Raw genomic sequence first — 20,226 nt, 5'->3', positions numbered from 1 at the left:
TAGATTTCACCAGGTTTGTTTTTTTTTTTCATTAAGGCCATTTGAAATCCTTTTTTATTTTAAAATTTATAACTGTGGTAAAATACTGTACACATAACATAATATTTGACATCTTAACCATTTTGATGTGTATAGTTTATAGATATTAAGTATATTCACATTGTGCAACCAATCTCCAAAACTTTTTATCTTGCAAAACTAAACTTGGTACCCATTAAAACACTGCTCCAATACCCCTCTTCTCCCAGCCCCTGGAAACCACCATTGTTTCTTTTCCTGTTAGTTGTCTACTCTATGTGGAATCATACAGTATTTGAGATTGGCCTATTTCACTTAGGATAGTATCCTCAAGGTTCATTCATGTGTTAGCATATAGCAGAATTTGCTTTCTTTTTAGGGCTTAATAATACACCATTGTATATACACACTACATTTTGTTTATTCCTTCACCCTCAGTGGACATTCGGGTTGCTTCCACCTTTCAGCTATTGTGAAGAATGCCCCTATGAACATGGGTGTACAAATACTCAATTTTCGATTATTTTAGACTGGAGGCCCAGTGCAGGATATTCATGCATGGGTAGGGTCCCTAGGCCTGGCCAGTGATCAGGGCTGACCAGGGCCTTCCTTCCCTGGCTGCCAGCTACCAGCTGCCGCCTTCCTTCGTGCTATGTTCCACACTGTCCCCTGGTGGTCAGTGCATGTCATAGCGATCAATCGAACTCTAGGTCTTCCGGTCAAGCTCCTGAGGGGACACTTTGTATATTAGCCATACACACACACACACACACACACACACACACACACAAGAGGCCCACTGCACAAAGATTCGTGCAATAGGCCTTCCTTCCCCTGGCTGTTGGCACCGGTTTTCCTCCAGCACCCGGGACCCAGGCCTTCACTCCAGCCGCAGCAGAGAAGCCAAGCCTCTTCAGTCTTCAGTCATCTTCAGTCTTCAGGCTTCAGTCTTCGCTTGGGCTGGAGCCTTCAGTCTTCGCTCCACACCTGTGTATGCAAATTAACCCACCATCTTTGTTGGGTTAATTTGCATACTTACTCCTGATTGGCTGGTGGATGTCGCAGAGGTGCGGTCAATTTGCATCTTTCTATTTTAATAGCGTAGACTAGAGGCCTGGTGCACGAAATTCGTGCACAGGGAGTGGGGTGGTGTGTCCCTCAGACCAGCCTGCACCCTCTCCAATCTGGGAACCCTCGAGGGATGTCTGACTGCCCGTTTAGGCCCAATTCCACTCGGGCCTAAATGGGCAGTCAGACATCCCTCTCACAATCCAGGACTGCTGGCTCCCAAACGCTCACCTGCCCGCCTGCCTGATTGCTCCAACCGCTTCTGCCTGCCAGCCTGATCACCCCCTCACATCTCCCCTGCCAGGCTGATCGACGCCTAACTGCTCCCCTGCCAGCCCAATTGCCCCTAACTTCCCTCCCCTGTCAGCCTGATCACCCCTAACTGCCCTCCCCTGCAGGCCTTGTCACCCCCAACGGCCCTCCGCTGCTGGCCCCGTCACCCCTAACTGCCTTCCCTTGCCAGCCTGGTTGCCCCTAACTGCCCTCCCCTGCTGGCCTGGGTCCTCCCCAACTTCCCTCCCCTGCAGGCCCAGTCCCCCCCAAATGCCTTCCCCTGCTGGCCTGGTACCCCACAACTGCCCTGCCCTGCAGGCCCGGTTCCCCCCAACTGTCCTCCCCTGCAGGCCTGGTCCTCCCCCAACTGCCAAACCCTGCAGGCCTGGGTCCCTCCCAACTGCCCTCCCCTGCTGGCCTGATCGCCCACAACTGCCCTCCCCTGCTGGCCATCTTGTGGCGGCCATCTTGTGTGTTGGAATGATGGTCAATTTGCATATTACCTTTTTATTATATAGGAGGACATAAATATATATACACAGAAGTTGAATTGTTCTATTTTTATTTATTTTTAATGTGAAGTTAAAACACCTAGACAAGTTGTTCACAATAGAAATTAACAACTCAAATGAATTTTCAAAAAGTGAACATCTATGTAACTCCTACCTAGTCAAGATCATTATCCCAAAACACTCTCAAAATCCTACTCCTTTCCAGTCACTACTCCATTTTTCTCTGAATTTAACCACTCTTAATTTCTAACCATCATAGTTTGATTTGAGTATTTTGGTACTTTTTATAAATTGACTCTAACAATGTATATTCTTTTGTGCCTGGTATGTTTCATTCACATATATATTTGTAAGATTCACCCATATGATTGGTTACATGTAGCTATAATTCATTCATTTTCATTACTACATACTATTCATTGTGTGAGTATAACACAGTATCTTTATCAATTCTACTTTTGATGAACATTTGCATTCTTTCGAGTTTAGGGATATTCTGTATATTGCTGTTATGAACATTCTTATATATCTTTCTTGGTGCAAATATACACATATTTCTTTAGGATATATATCTAAAAATGAAAATCTTCAGTTACATGAGTATGAACAAATTTAGTGTGTACTGCCAAACTGTTTTCCAAAGAGTTTGTACCAATTTACAGTCCAATAAACAGAGTACTAGTTGCTCCACATTCCTGCCAATATTGGGTATTTTCCATCATTTTATGCATCTATGATCTGATCTAAATGCCACTTCCATCATATACCAATTTCTTATTTATGTGTAGTTCTGTTCCACTGGTTCACCTCTCTCTCCCTAACCCCATCCACACATCACACTATTTGTGTTTGTATCTTTATAATATCCCTAAGAAACTAGTGGCTAAAATGGAACCTACTTCTTTTAAAAATTGTTTTGATAAAACCTCACCATTTTTCCATGAATTTGTGAAACATCTAGTTGTCATTTAGTGTAACTACATTGAGTTTATAAGTAAATTTGACAAGAATCGATATCTTGAAAATTTTGAATCCTCACCTTTCACCATTATGTATCTTTTTAGTTCACACTATACTGTGGACATTTAATAAAGTTATAAATATAATTTTCTTCAAATAGTTTATACACCATTTGTTAAACTTATAACTAGTAACCTTATGAATTTTTTGAGAATTTGATCTTTTTAATTTCAAATGCATTTTCTAATTGCTGCTCTCAGTGTATAGAATCACTAATGGTTTTTTGTATATATTAACATTAGGTTCAGCAATATTGCTTAGTAGTTTAAATATTTGGTCTGAATATTTGCTTAGATCTTATATTTAGATACTTAAATCATCTTTGAATGAAGATAATTTTTGTTCCTTCCTTTCTGATTCCTGTTCTTATTTTCCTTTTGTTTTTGCACAGGGTAGGACCTCTATTGCAATGTTGACAAGATATGAGAATGGGCATCATTTTAAAGATGACATTAAAGAATGCGTCTATTATTTCACTATGGTAACTAAATAGGTTTTTGGTAGATACTATTGAAAGGGTTAAAAAAGTTTATAGTTTGCTATGATTAGACGTTAATTTTATTAAAACCTTTTTCTATATCTATTAAGATTACACTATTTTATTTCTCTTTTCTGTTGTTTTATTAATAGATTTTCTAATATTAAATCATTCTTAATTTCTGGAATAAAACATACTTGAGGTACTTTTTAAAAATATGTTGCTGGATTAAGTTTACTAATATACTACTCAGTATTTTTGCATCTATGTTTCTGATGTTGGCCTATTATTGTACTTATTTTACTATTCTTATTAATATTGTATATCAGGGTTATAAAATTCTCATAAAGTGAGAGAAACACTCTCTTATTCTATTCTCTGGATCTGTTTGAATAATGAAAAGGATTATTTGTTCCTGGAGGGCATGCAAAACATGGCTTTTTACATCTTCAGGACCTAGTACTTTAGGGAAGTAAATTTGTAATATTAATTCAGTATATTTAATATTTGTAGGACTATTCTTAGTAATTGAGTAAACTGATCTAATTTTGTTAATATATATTTACCTGGAAATTTTCTCATTTCATCTTCGTTTTCTCATTTAGTTGAAGAGTTATTCATAATAGTCTGTTGTATATTTAAAAGTTTACTACCGAAGCAATATATGCCCCCCCTTTTTGTGCTAATACTATTTAATTGGTCTTCTATTTATTCCACAATATAGCCAGAAGTTCCTATATCTTATTATTTCAAATATTTAGTATTTTATTCTCTATTATTTCTTTCTCTTTGAATTAATGCCTGCTTTTCTGATTAAAATTTTCTTCTATTTTATTTTGGCTTTATAGTAATATTCTTTATCTAATTTTTCAAAGTGAATGCTTACCTCAATTTTCAATCTTTCTTTTCAAATACTTTCATTTTAGGCTATGAATGTCCTTCTAAATACTGTTTTTTCTACACTCTACAAGTTTTGATTTATAGTAATTTCATTGTTCTTCTATTATAAGTATTTAATAATCTCTGTAATGGTTTCTTCTTTGAATCATTATTTATTTAGAAATTTCTTCCTTCAGGTGTTTATAATTCTCACATATGGCTGTTGCACATACAAGCTTTATTTGGGTGACATATTGACAAGTTTCCATGCCTGTAGGGAAGTCCCTCACAGCATAAGACTGCTCCAAGGCTTTGGTGCTGGTACATTGGCTACAGTCCAGAAGGGGATGAGGGCAAGGGAACTCCAGGGGGAGGGGAAATCACAGATGGGGCTCATGTGCCTAGGTGATGTACCTCAGCAGCACAGAAGGGAGTATCTGGGTTAGAGCTCTGAAAGTGACTAAGAGTCTACATAGCCACAGAGTTTATCTTATTTATGGCTAACAGATGTCCTGTAATACCACAGGGTATGCAAAGCAGGCAGATTATAATGGGTAATAATCTGCTTACTTGGGGTTTGTTCAAAACAACTGGATGTATAAAAATTTGACTTTGGTGCCAGAGGGTATTTGGGCTAAGGGATCTCAGCCTGTTATGTACAAATAAACCTAGAGGCCAATATACAGAGACCACCTTTGGTCAATTTATACAACAAGTAAAACAAAGGGCATGTGTGCACTAGTTCAATATATCGTGTTGCCAGAATGGCTATGCTTAGCTTTTTACCAATGAGCATCATGCTGAAATAGTTTATATTTCACATACACTGGGCTAAATTCTTAAAGAATTCATTTAAACTCTAGTAGTAATTTCACAATGAATGGTAACAGAGTAGTACCTAGCTGGCTATGGGCAAGACCCGGTCTTCCTATATGAGTCAAATTCACTGAAATGTGAAGTTGTTTGAGGGGAAGGAAACTTGGACATAGATCATCTGGATTTGATGCTTCATTTAAAGATGAGGTTGAATCACAAAAAGACTAAATGAACCGTTTACAGTGACACAGCTAATCCTTTATAATAAAAGCCTAATATGCAAATTGTCCCCTCAGGCTGTTGTTAGACCGGGAGTTTGACCGCTCCTTATGACATGCGCTAACCACCAGGGGGCAGCGTGGAACATGGCGGGAGGTGGCGGCATTGGAGACGCTGCCGGCCCCAATGAGCCCTGATGAGAGCAGGACAATGCGGGATGGTAGAGCAGGTGAGCAGGCAGCGCCAGGCCAAGGTGGGTGCAAGTGGGGGCCCGATCGCCCCGCAGACAGCAACCAGTGGCAGAGGTGAGGGGCAGGCTGCCGCCTGGCTCCCAGATACTGATCGCCCCACAGATGGTGACCAGTGGTGGCGGTGCGGGGCAGGGCCACAGCCTGGCTCCCAGGCGCTGAGGGAGCTGGGCAGGGGGCTTGGCCCCGATCGATAGCCCCACAGGCAGGATGGTAGAGCAGGTGAGGGGGCAGCCCCAGGCCACGGCAGGGTGCCAGGCGGGGCTGTGGGGTTGTGGGGCTGCAAGGCTGGGGGTGCAAGCTGGGGCCCAATCCCCGCAGGCTACCCCGAAGGACCCCACCCATGCACAAATTCATGCACCAGGCCTCTAGTTATTAATAAAACCCTGACTAGAATCTAGGTCTCTTGATTCTTGGTCTAGTAATCTTCCTACTATACCATAACAAGCCAAACCTATTAGCTGTATCAATAATTTTATAGATAGGTTCTACCAATTGTTTTGTCCCTACAATATTCCATTTATTTATTTTAGCTACATTCCTCCTTTTGTCTTTATCAAACCTTATGTTACAATGATGGAAGTACAGTAAAAGTGTAAACAGATATAAAGCCAAGGTTAGCATCTAGCTGTCATGGGTTCCCAAGTTCTTCCTCTTTGCACTACACAATGACAATGATGGGGATATAGTTGGTTAGTAGAGATACAGTTAATTCTGTGTTGCTATGCTGAAATTTCATCATGACCACCATTATTTCTTACTAAGTCAATTACATGAATGTGTTATTTGAAAAGAGCAACAGTGAACAGTTTTATCAATGTCCCTTCTTAGCAATGGGTGGTCATTCCAATGGGTGTTTTTAAGAGTACAAACAAGTTTCTGCTGCTCCCTAACAACTCTAACCTCACAACAAAGGGAGGGTTTATATGAGATATGAGGGATGCACACAATGGGCTTTGTTTTGTTGTGCTCATTATTGTTTTGTGTTTCAAAGTGTATCAGACAAAATCACAGATAGCTAGTTGCCATGTCAGAGAGCATTTAACATATACTCTTATCACTAACTTTTGTGACCCAGTCTTTTAAATATGTCAGCCTTTGTAGACATATGTTTATTTAATTAGCACCACAGGTTATGAAATTTAAGTCAGGAATGCTTACAAGTTGCTTCAATGTTCTTTTTAAGTTTAGGCACATTTTCCTCTTCAAATGACATGAGTAACATCTTTAAAGTTAATTTGGCTCCTCAAAAAAAAAAAAAAAAAGCTGAGTACACAGTAAGCACAAAATTTACATTTATACGCAGACATGAGAAAAGCAAGAGAATCTGCTGTGAATGGTGAATATTTCAGAAATATTTGGAATATGCATATTTCAAAATAAGTTATGCTGATAACATGTCAATCTTGGAACCTAGATCACATCTAACAAGAGCACTTCACCTGAGCCATGTTAATTTTATGGAATAAAGTATTATCTTCTTAGTTTATTAGTCCTCTATTATTGCTTTTAGTACAAAGTATTCCACAAGAAAAATAACACTGATGACCAGACAACAGCATTTCATAAGTGTCTCTGGCATTAATCAGTGTGCTTGAATCCAAGGAGCTATTATTTTAGCCACATTTAAATCCTGATTGCATTTTATTCTGCCTTGGCAATGCTCACAATGTGATCTTCATTAGAATTTATTTTAAGCTTTCACATGCTGGCATGGCCATTATTTGTATCCTGCACTGTGAGCAGTAAATCATGTGGAAGATGCCTAGATGCAGAGTTCCAGGCTCCAAAATTTGCCTTCTTTTTGTTTTGGTTTTGTTTTTAGTATTTCTCAAGGGCTGAAAGGGGGTTTAGAATGTAACTATCTCTGGAAACTAAGCATAGTAAAAGGAGAATCTCACATCTCTACCATTTTCAAATAAGTTTTAAAATGTCTGCTCAGTTCCTCTAGTACTGTCTGTGACTCTGGAGAGTAAACCTAAAGTAGACTGAGTCTATCCAGGAATCTTGGCCCATGTCATGCTTTGAGTAGTTAGAGCAAATGTTAAAGGGCCTAATGTCCTGAAGCTCTTTTTCTGTCACCTGCACATTTGTGACCCCATTGTGGAAACTCTTTTAATTCACTTCAAAAAGAGCCTCAAGCCCTCACACTTGTTATAGTCCACTTAGCAGTATGAAGCTCTAATATGAGAAGCCATTTATGATGAGTTTTCCAGTAACTATGAGTTAGGTAAAATTTGTCATCCAGACCATAGCATGCACCCTTTTATTCTGCTTGCCATTCACGGCTTATTTATATCACATTATATAGGGACAGTTTCACATAATGTTGAAAATAATGGGGATTCAGAATCAGGCAGACTTGAGTTTTAATCCTAGCTCCCCACCCTACAAGATTATGACCTAAGGCAGGGGTCCTCAACAGGAGGTAAATTTATACCCTGCCTCCAATCCCTAAACCCAGACATTTGGCAATGTGTTGAGATATTTTTGGTTATTTTAGCTGGTGAGTGTAATGAGCAGCTACTGGGGAGAAACTAAGGATGCTGTTAAACATCCTACAATGCACAGGATAGCCCCCCTAAAACAAAGAATTATATGGACCAAAATGTCAATAATGCCCAGGTTGAGAAACTGATATAAGGCAAATGATTTCACCTTTCTGAGCTTCCTCATATTTAAAATGGGAATAATACAGTCAACTCTCTATTATATGGGTCAAACTGACTACTTGGTCATTACCTTTGATTAGGACTCAGCAAGTAACCCCAGAATGTACACACAAGGGGCGGGGGGATTGTCAATTTTGCCTCTAGAAGTATAGGAGCAGAGGAGGCAAATAATCCTGCACTTGAAGCAGGGCTAGAGGCTGAGGGCCAAAGGCTAAGAGCCAAACTCCTCCTGCTAGGACTCTCCATTTTACACCAGCCCCCAGTTTAATCAAATATATTTAAGCTTGGTTTCATGTCAGAGAACAAGACATTAGTTTCCTGGTAAGCTGAGTTAGTTCCTGAGTTCTTCTAGAGATAGTGCCCTCTCATTGTGTTTCCCATTAGTGATTCTAATGCCTAGAATTTCAGATCCAAATAGGAAGGAACACCATGAAAGTGCATTACAGAAACAGCTTTCTTCCAATTGGGCCTTTCAGTATCTCACACCATACCACAGAGGCAACTAGCTGTTCTTCTGAAACAGAATGAACCCTGTAGGTAAGCACATACGACATTTATAATAGCAATATGTACAAGGCATACCACCTAAGTGCTTTACCTTATTCACTCATTTTAATCCTCACATAAAACTATGAGGAGACCACTAATATCTTCTTTTTACAGATGAGGACAGCTGGGCACTGAGAGGCTAACTTTACACAGCTGACAAAGTGGAAGGACCAAGATACAAATGGAGGATATCTGGCTCCAGAGTCTGTCTCAAATAAAGAATACAGAAGGAACTTGGAATAACACAATGTGTATTCCAAAGGAGAAATTTTGCTAGAAAGGCAATTGGAGTTTTATGAATTGGGTGGGAAAAAAGGTGCACTTCAAATGCATAAAAGCAAGTCAGATTTTAAAGCTGAAGTTAATGCAGCATGGTGGAATGTGCATGGGCTTTGAAATCAGAAAGACTATGGCTTACATTCAGGTTTCTAAGATAAAGGAATCTAATAATTTGGGCAGATTACTATAGTCTCTGATTCTAACTTCTTTTTGGAGGCCAAATTAATGAAATTTGTAAAATACTTTAAACAGTGCTTGGTACATAATAGGCACTTTATAAATGTTCAGTTGCATCATTGCCCCCAACATTCTGCTCACATCTATCCTTGCCCAAAGACTAGACAAATAAATGTTCTCCCTGGAGTGCCCTAATCTAAAGAACCATATCCTAGATTACAAAGAGGTGATGGTGGCCTAGACAATGTGGAGGGCTGTCAATCCCCACTGTGCTTAAACTTAGAACACATCTCTGCTACCTTTCAGTATATGTCTCCCTACCTTAGGAATAAGGATGATGTAGTAGACCCACCATCATCAGAGATTCCACCTTAGAACAGTCACATATTATTAGTGGATCAGAAAAGCAATTTAGTGGTCACCAAATAAAAATGTTAAATAAATCAGTTCAATAAATAAATAAATAAATGTAGAATATACCCAGCAATGAGGGTAAATATTGTATTGTGAAATATTTGTGTTGGAATTGTATATACACATACATATGCACATTTGATTATATACATATGCATATATACACATATGTACTCATATATGTATATGTGTATAGGTAGGCCTTGATGTAAAATGCATTTCTTTTGTGGTTAACAAGAAAATTGAAAAGGACTACATTACAGTTTGGGATTTGGTTTTTTGTTCCTGGCAGTTAGGACATGTTCACAATACACCATTCAAAATCTCTCACAGAAATCCCCCTTGTGATCAATCCACACAATTGTATAAGATTACTAGCTAACACTGGGATATGGTAGTCAGTGACCTTAAAAATGTAAGTTTTTCAGTAAAAAGGATCATATAGTTATTATTTTGTTTCCTTCTGCCTATCAGAGAACTCTGAATAGAGTAAGCAGTCAATAAATAACAGTTGATTTAATTTCACAATGCAATGAAATAACAAGTGAAGCACCACCTTGATGCTTTCAGAACGATGTCCTAAAGCAGCCAACAGAAAAGAAGTGTGCTGGCTCAATAAAATTTTGGGAAAAGAAAACTTCATTTTAATTTTCATTTTTCTCTTATGGAAGGATCAATAAGTGGTAGACCAAGGATACAACCCAAAACAGTATCTCTAAATACCATATTTTTGCCAGATCCTCAGTGGGGGGTATGCAGGAGGCAGCCAATCAATGATTCTCTCTCATCATTGATGTTTCTATCTCTCTCTCCCTCTCCCTTTCTCTCTGAAATCAATAAAAACAAATAAAGTTAATAGAAAATAGTAACGAGTGAACACAAATACTCCAGTATACTAGTATATATTTCTCTTATCTTAGTAATGTTATGCATGTTTGCATTTAGTTTATTTTTTAAAGGTAAGAATAGAAGGTAGTATTATATTTTGTCTCTCATGCAATAGAGAATAAACATATTATCAAATATCCCTTTAGTCATTTTCTCATCATTATTATTGGGCAGTATTAATTTTATTTTAACCTCATAATGTCTCACAGAATATTACAAATGCAAACAAAAGGGATCAAGAGAAAATGAATGTCATGTGCATTTGTAAAATGCCACAACAGATAAAGTCCTTTGTTTCTTTGGTCACTTTTTGTGGACAGAAGATATGACTTTAAGCTTCAGAGAAAAATTTGTCTCTCATCTGTTTTACACATATGAGAGATCACACACAATTATAAATTATTTTAATCAAACATAAAGCATGCAATGTGTAAATCCAAACTGCAGGCAGAAGAAAAGGTGAGTTACTTACACCAATCTAGTAAAGTATACCATATCTTTATTTTTAGTGTGGAATGTAACAAAAAACCATGTTGTAGATACCATTTTTTCCAAATAACAATATGTGTTTTTTTTCATAATATCTTAGCTCAAAGCAGCTTTATAAAACAACAACAACAACAACAACAGTAAATTTCTCCCAGGGATGGAGTGTGATTATATGTAAATTACCAGAGGCCCGGTGCACGAAATTCGTGCACGGGAGGGAGGGGGAGGTCCCGCAGCCCAGCTTGCACCCCCTCCAATCTGGGACCCCTAGGCAGATGTCCGACTGCCTCTCTCAATCCAGGAGAGGGCAGCTTGTCCCTCTCCCAGGCCGCAGGTGCAGCCGCTAGCACCTGGGACCGTGGGGCAGGTGGCTTGTCCCTCTCCTGGGCCGCAGGCACCCGGGACCACAGGGCGGGCGGCTTGTCCCTCTCCTGGGCCGAAGCCCCAGCCGCTGGAGCCTGGGACCATGGGGCGGGCGGCTTGTCCCTCTCCCGGGCTGCAGGCGCAGGCGCAGGCGCAGCCACTGGCTGCCAGGACTGTGGGGCAGGTGGCTTGTCCCTATCCCAGGCCACAGCCTGGCTGGTCCCCATTCTTCTCTCACGAGCCCATTTGTGCGTGGCTGGTCCCATTCCTCTCTCGCGAGCTCATTTGTGCCTGTCTGGTCCCCATTCCTCTCTCTCCAGTGTTGAGTGTCTGAGCCATTACACCATGATGGCGTGATGACCATTTGCATATTAGCTCTTTATTATACAGGATTCTTTGCTAGTGTTTTAGCTGGTCATGTAACTCATTAATATGAGGAAATAAAATCAATATGTTCAATTTGCTTTTCTTACAAAGGCAAAGGATGTCCAGTTTGAATTACTGCCAAGTTGTCTTTTTTTTTCTTTTTCAGAGAAACCTCAGAATATATCCTTCACTTTGTGTTCTCACAACAAATCTCCTTACTTGTAACAAACCAGGTGAAAAATGGCTTTTTTTCCCAGTTGCGACTTGCTTCTACATGCCTAAATATAGAATGATTCAGGGGTATGATAAACTCCATAAAAAAATAGCTGAAGATCTTAGATACATGTAAGACCTCTGTGTGTGGTTTTTAAGAAACAGCTTATTATTTCAAAGTTCTGTCACTATGTATCTCATAAGAGGTTAGGTTTCTGTATTTTCATAATAAACTTTTAAATCATTCTAAGTCCTTTAATTTTTTTTTCCAATGAAACTTATGATCAAGTTATCCAGCAATGACAAAAACAGTGTTGGGATGCATGGTTCACTGAATACAGAATATGACTTGTACTCAACACAAAAATAAGAACCCAATGCACACATCATATTAGTGGGGGATATTCATAAATGTGGAAAGTTTTATCATTTAATTTCTCAAATAGCCTTATAAAATTAATTATATACTAGAGGCCCAATGAATGAAATTCATGCACGGGGGCGGGGGGGTGGTCCCTCAGCCCAGCCTGCACTGCACCCTCTCCATTCTGGGACCCCTCAGGGAATGTCTAACTGCTGGATATCCCTCTCATAATCTAGGACCGCTGGCTCTTAACCGCTCACCTATCTGCCTGCCTGGTGACCCCTAACTGCCCTCCCCTGCCGGCCTGGTTGCCCGTAACTGCCCTCCCCGGCCGACCTTGCTGCCCCCAACTGCCCTCCCCTGCTGGCCTGGTAGTCCCCAACTGCCCTCCCCGGCTGACCTGGTCACCCCAATCGCCTCTGCCTCGGCCCCCGCCACCATGGCTTTTTCCGGAAGGATGTCCAGAAGATGTCCAGTCTAATTAGCATATTACCCTTTTATTAGTATAGATAAGTATTTGTCATATTATTCTCTACTTTTCTATATGTATTTAAAATACTCCAGAATATTTTAAGCAAATAAAAAACGGTCAAGTTGCAGAAAAATGAAAGTTTCAACCTGGTAGGCTTGAAAGCAACAACATTTGCATAAAAGGGCGTAAGTTGTAGTCAGCAACAAAACTTGTTGTTAGGATTGCTTGGTTAATATTCTTTTGTTGGAAAGGCGTAGTTTGGGCAAAGGAGAAAAGGAAACCAGCCCTATAAAAGGGAACGTCTGATTGGGCTGTTGCCACAACAGAGAGGGGCAGGTGTAGCAAAGGTTCAGGCTGTCCCAGAGGCTAGAAGATGTCTGTGTGTATGGGACACCAAAGGACACCTGTCACACCTGAAACACAATTTGCTAACACTCAAAATTGCAGAGCTCAGGAAGAATCACTGTTTTTAAAAATATTATTTCCCTGACATAAAATATACATACATATAAATATACATGCACTCTTCTGAGCTTCCCCTGCCCTCCGCTTAATATTTGTCTATGGCCTTCTTTTCATGTCAACAAACTGGATGTACAGACATAATTTTTAACGGCTACAGTGTTATCCCTGACTGTTTGACATCACTATGGTTTACTTCACTAACCCTCTATTGTGGGGCAGGTTGTTTCCGGTTTCCCCTGGCATCAACACCTACAGTAAACATAATTGCTTATTTGAGGATTTACTTAGGACACAGTCACAGACATGGAACTCCTGGCCCAAAGCTAATTCACTTGAATTGTGATTCACATTTCTAAATTGACTTTCTAGAAAGTGCTTCTGTTTGTTTAGTCCATTGGTTTTAAATCAGATTACACTCCCACAAACAGGTTAAGAGAAAACTGTTCAAAGGGCCTTCTGGAAATCACAAACACTTACTGAACGTGAGCGACCCCTTCCCGACATAGCTGTCTGCGCGCTTTTCGGGGCACTTTTGAAGGAAGGAAAGGGATCTGGCGCCCCTACAGCTCTCCCTCGGGGACAGAGGTGGAAAAGCAAAGTTTCCCGACTTGGTGGAAGTGCAACAGGGACTCTCCCAGCCAGGGGAGGGGCACACCCGGACACCCCCTGCGCTCTGGGGCTTGGGCAGGGCACACGTGGCGGGGCCAGCCCTGGGCGGGCCATGGGGCAAGGCATCTCAGCCGTGTCCCCCTCTGGCCGCGTCTCCACCAGCCCTGAGTGGTAAGAGCCCACGGCACCCTTCCCTGTCCCCTTCTCTGGGCAGGCGGGGACAGTGGGTGGTGGGGAGACCACACCGTTGCTCCCAGTCCTGACTCCTGAATCCCACATGCTGTGTTACTGAGAAGCCTTAGGCAGGGATAGGCCTCCGGGCACGGGACCAGGAGGATCAGCTGGAGGGTGAAGTCCAGGGAGGCGCAGGTGGTGCGGCCGAGGGCCCTGTGTGGGTGCGGGCCTGTGAGTGTGTGTCGCTCCGGTTCATGGTCATGCACACACTCACACGCCCGCACTCCGGCTCTGCACCCTGGGCCACCAGGAACCTCCCCGGAGCCTGTCGTGAGCTCGCATGCATCCAGTCCCAGCACCAAGGAAGTCTGAGAAAGTTTCCCCAGACTGACTCCGGCCATGCCGGCTGGAGGTGGGACCAGGAGGATCTGGGCTGGAGGGTGAAGTCCAGGGAGGCGCTGGTGGCATGGCTGAGGGCCCTATGTGGGTGCAGGCATGTGAGTGTGTGTCACCCCGCTGGGCGAGAGGCACATCCTCAGATCCCCTGCCCTGGCCCAGCATCATGCAGCCTCAGGTCCTTGCTGATTGCTCGTTAAGGCTCCTTATGGAACCCGACCTCCAGTGTCGGTGCAGCCATCTTGTGTTATGGGATCCCCGCCTCTGCTGTGGGAGCCGCCATGTTGTTATGGCATGATGGTCAATTTGCATATTCCCTATTTATTATATAGGTTGTAAAACATGTTCATTGCAAAACTAAAAGTGCAACATTTAAAGAAAGTATCTTAAAATCCTTCCACCAGAGATCACAACATTCAATATTTTGTTCACTTTCTCTTCATATTTGTATATGCCCACATGCATATTTTTAAATCTTTTAAAGGAAATTACAGCAGATGAGAAAGAATAAGTAAAGTTAGAATAGTGATCTAGCAGGAAGTTCTCATGATTTCAAGCATGAGGAAAATGCTGTGAGTTTTGTAAAAGTACTTGTGGTAGGCAGCTTCTGAAACAGACCCCAATGAGCCCTGTCTCCTGGAATTCACAACCCTATGTAATCCCATCTCCTCCATTGTGAGCTTGATCTAATGACTTGCTTCTAACAAATGGAATACACCAAAAGCGATGAGATGCCATCTCTGTAACTGAATCCTGCTTCATTTGTTTCCTACTACTGCTGTACAAATTATCACAAACTTAGCAGTTTAAAACAACAAAATTTATTAACTTACAGTTCTGAAAATTATAAGTTTGAAATAAATCTCACTGGGCTAAAATCAAAGGATCAGCAGGGCTGCATTCCTTTCTGGAGGTTCTAGAGAAGAATCAATTTACTTGCCTTTTCCAGCTTCTAGAAGCTACCCACATTCCTTGGCTCACACTACACCCTTTCCATCCTCATAGCCAGCAATGGCTAGCTGAGCCTTTCTCAGATCACATCATTCTCACACCAATTCCTCTTCTGCCCGCCCCCAATTCCACACTTAATGCCCCTTGTGATTACATTGGGCTTACCCAGATAACCCAGGACGATCTCCCTATTTTAAAGTCAGCTGATTAGCAAACAATTTCATTTGCAACTTTAATTCCCCTTTGCCATGTGACATGACATATTCTCGTGTTCCAGGAATTAGGACAAAGACTTCTTATTCTGCCAATAACCATGTAATTGAGGTTGAAAGTGGATCCTTCCACAGTGGCACTTTCATATCAGCCGCTAACCCTGGCTGATACTTTGATTGCAGCCTTGTAAGAGACCCTGAAACAGAGGATCCAGCTAAACCATATCCAAATTCCTGGCCCACAGAAATTATGAGATAATAAATGTACGTTCCTTTCAACTGCTAGATTCTGAGTAATTTGTTACACAGCAATAGGCAATTAATGCAGTACTTAAAACTAAACTATTGTTTTTATTTGTACATTTTCCCTAGATTTTACTTTGGCATCCATTTAATTAAAAATAAATGTACTCCACTGACTTCAAGTTGTGGAAATTACAGGTTACGTTTAAGTTACCCTAACCCAGGGGTGGGCAAACTTTTTGACTCGAGGGCCACAATGGGTTCTTAAACTGGACCGGAGGGCCGGAACAAAAGCATGGATGGAGTGTTTGTGTGAACTAATATAAATTCAAAGTAAAGGAGCGGAGGGGAGAGCAAGAGAACCGGATAGAACAGCTGGATCCGGCCCGCGGGCCGTAGTTTGCCCAAGGCTGCCCTAACCCGTGGTTGGCAAACTGCGGCTCGCGAGCCACATGCGGCTCTTTGGCCCCTTGAGTGTGGCTCTTCCACAAAATACCACGGCCTGGGCGAGTCTATTTTGAAGAAGTGGCGTTAGAAGAAGTTTAAGGTTAAAAAATTTGGCTCTCAAAAGAAATTTCAATCGTTGTACTGTTGATATTTGGCTCTGTTGACTAATGAGTTTGCCGACCACTGCCCTAACCAATAGCTAAAATGATTAATTATGGTAGTGTTTATAATGAAAAGCTCCAATTTGCTACACTCACACAGTAATTCTATTACATCAACAATACAGATCACTCTTCTTTTAGCTACAGACTGATCCTCAAAATATGATTATACTATAGGAAGATGATCAGTCAGAAGAAAAGGCATGGTGGACCACTACATCACAATGCTTGTAATTATAAAGAAACTGTGCATTCAACTGAAATTTTAGCTACTAGAATCAAATTAATGTGTTGCTAGTTAGACTTTTTTCTTCTTCAGAAATTAAGGGTGTTTCCTCTTCTTTGTAAAACAAGGAGCACCAAGAGATGAAATTACTATAAAAACTAAAGAGTTGACTCATCATTTAAAGTTTTTAGTATATTCAATAGGTGATATCTCAATTGATTTGTCTGATTCATTCAATTAGTTAAACCATGGAGATCATAACTGAAGCTAATTGCCCAAGGTAGAACTCAAGATGTTGTTTTTCTAGCATGATTTTCCCATCAGCCAAATGAGCAATTTTTAAAAAACCATTAGAAATATATGCAGAAGCTTTGTCTCTTACTAGTAAGAAAGTTAAAAAGTGTATGTTTTCATGTACTTGTACTTTATTTAGAAACTATTCAGAGATATTGCCTAATTAATACCAATTAGTTGGGTGTCATTGTTACTTCTGAGTAAAGAAAAAATCATACAAAGTGTTTTATAAACTGAAGCTGGTAGTGTGTTTTTATGTTACTTCAATTAATCCTCACCATATCCATATTAAATAGGTATTATTCCCATTTGATAGATGGAAAAACTAAGGCACAGAAAGGATAAGCAACTTGCTTAACATCACAAAGCTAACAATTGCCAGTGCTAGGATTTGAATACAAATGGCCCTGTTTTAGAAAAGAGTTCCAAGAGACTTGATAGTTTTATTTTAAATGCAGCTACCTACCTAAGTAGAAAAAGAACTATATTTAGGAGTCTTATGGGTTGAATTGTGTTCCCTAAAAATTCACATGATGAAATACTAAACTCTAGTACCTTAGAATGTGACCTTACTTGGAAACAGGGTTATTGTACATATACAGGCGTACCTCAGAGATTTTGTGGATTCAGCTCCAGACTACCACAAAAAAGCAGATCAAAATCTTTTTTTCTGATGGAGGGTCTTGCCTTCAATTTGTGAAAAACATGCGACAGCCCTAACCGGTTTGGCTCAGTGGATAGAGCGTCGGCCTGCAGACTGAAGGGTCCCAGGTTCGATTCCTGTCAAGGGCATGTACCTTGGTTGTGGACACATCCCCAGTGGGGGGTGTGCAGGAAGCAGCTGATCGATGTTTCTCTCTCATCAATGTTTCTAACTCTCTCTCCCTCTCCTTCCTCTCTGTAAAAAATCAATAAAATATATTAAAAATAAATAAAAATTAGTAACAAAATAACTGAAGGAAAACCCAGTAATTATAAAGGAAAAAAGAGAATAAAGAGCAGAATGGCTCTCTCCTCTGTGTGGGTTTGTCCTGGAAGGGAAATTGGGCTGCAGTTTTGAAGAGTTCATAATGCCTAACAGGGGTCCTCAAACTTTTTAAATAGGGGGCCAGTTCACTGTCCCTCAGACCCTTGGAGGGCCGGACTATAGTTTAAAAAAAAAACTATGAACAAATTCCTATGCGCACTGCTGCCGGGGATGAATCGGCTGCTAAGCAGGACAGGCAGCAGCACCCCGCGGGCCAGAGAAATGTCCTTGGCGGGCTGCATGTGGCCTGCGGGCCGTAGTTTGAGGACGCCTGAATGATCCAAGTTTTTCAACCTTACCACTATCACCTGTACCCAGTCTAATTCCACTTGCTTATCTCAAATTGGCCGAGTTTTCTAGGGAATAGTTGTAGAATTTTGTTTGTTGTTTTTGTTTTGAAGCCAATTTTTCCTTCATAAACAAAAGTAAAGTTTATTTTTGTCTCATGGTTTGTAAAGTATTTTAGGGTTTTTCTGTTTTGCTTGCTCCCTCACGCATTGCTCAGGTCTGTAGATGTGACCTGCCCTCAGCCTCACATATTTAGGGCTCATGGGGATATCTTATCACTTACTTTTTTGTAAATGCTGTCTGTGGATTAATTAATATACTGCACACGCAGTTAACTCACCAGTTCGGGCCTCGGCCGGCGGTCCACCCCTGCATAGCCTGTGGGCGGAAGCCCAGGCCCCACAACAAGCGGTGAAGGGGTAAGGCATGGAAAAGGATTGGAGTTTGCTTGATAGGTGGCGTGAGACAGACTCCTTAAGGGCAAGTGTGGGACCAGGGACCTCCGGCTCCCGGGGCATCCAAGTGTTTCTCATCCTGTAGTTTCCTTATCTGCCAGGCCTCCGTAGAACTCCCGAGATCTCGCGAGATTTGACTTCCTCTCGGAAAAGCCGTAACAGAACGCTGGCAAACGCTTCAGTCCTGATTCCACTATCCTCTGAGTCACCCCAGATGCTCAGTGCATCCCAGCCTGTCCTCCTCTTGCACCTGTATCTGGACCCCCGCCCAGCCTCCCCCTGCTCCTCTTTTTGGACCCGTACACACCCACATACCGGAAGCCCCAAAGCATACCCTGCCGGCTCCAAGGACACCTTTTGTCTTTCTAGGAAACCCCACACTCCACAAACCCAGACCTGTTTGGGCGCTGGCCCGCAGGCATTCCCTGTGGTGTTCAAAACAAGAGGACAGCCCTAGCTGGTTTGGCTCAGTGAATAGAGCGTTGGCCTGCGGACTGAGGGGTCCCCGTCAAGGGCACATGCCCGGTTGCAGGTTCGATCCCCAGTGGGAGGCGTGCAGGCGGCAGCAGATCAATGATTCTCTCTCATCATTGATGTTTCTCACTCTCTCTCTCCCTCTCCCTCCGTCTCTGAAATCAATAAAAATATGTTTAAAAAAAAAAAAAAGGACATTTCCTGATGCAGGGGCTTGGTTGAAGGGAAACTGCCAACAGGGGAAAGAACTGGTCCCCAAGGATGTGCAATGAAAAGGTGCATACCTGTTGCTTCTCCATTGGACCTTGGCAGAAATGGGATTGGGGCCCAAGGGTTCTAATCCAGAGGCCCAGGTCACTTATCCCAGGGCATTTGGGCCTTTAGACTCCTGGAAGGCAATAGACTTTGCAACCTGTGCATGCATATTTCACTCCCCCATTCTGACCTTGAGTAGTCCTGCCCTGCACAGCATCTGGTTGGGAGCCTGGTCCCAGACACTTGGCCACAGGTTCCTGGGAGGAGGCACCATTGCACTGTGATGCTAAGGGTGGAGGAAGTAGGGAAGGTAGAGCATTGACAAGGATTGGGGTTTGCTTGATAGGTGGCATGAGCCAGAAGACTCTGGGATGAGAGACCTTCAGCACCTGGGGCAACCAAGTATGAAAGAAAAAATATATTTATTAAAAAAGAAAGCTTAGGTATAAAGTTTCAATTATGCTAGATGGAAAAAGGTCTAGAGTCTTGCTGTATAACATTGTGCTTATAGTTAACAATGTAGTTAAATTTTACAGTTAAAAATTTTGTTAAGAGGGTAAATTTCATGTTATATTTTTTAACAAAACAAAAAAAATAAGGCTAGCCCTAGCCGGTTTGGCTCAGTGGATAGAGTGTTGGCCTCCAGACTGAAGGGTCCCACGTTTGATTCCTGTGATTCCTGTCAAAAACATGTACCTTGGTTGCAGGCTCCTCCCTGGCCCTGGCCCTGGCCCTGGTTGGGGCTCATGCAGGAGACAACCAATCAATGTGT

Source organism: Plecotus auritus (assembly GCF_963455305.1).
Source record: "Plecotus auritus genome assembly, chromosome: X".
In the NCBI taxonomy this organism is placed as follows: Eukaryota; Metazoa; Chordata; class Mammalia; order Chiroptera; family Vespertilionidae; genus Plecotus; species Plecotus auritus.
The sequence above is the reverse complement of the archived record's forward strand: the minus strand, read 5'-3'. Positions refer to the sequence as shown.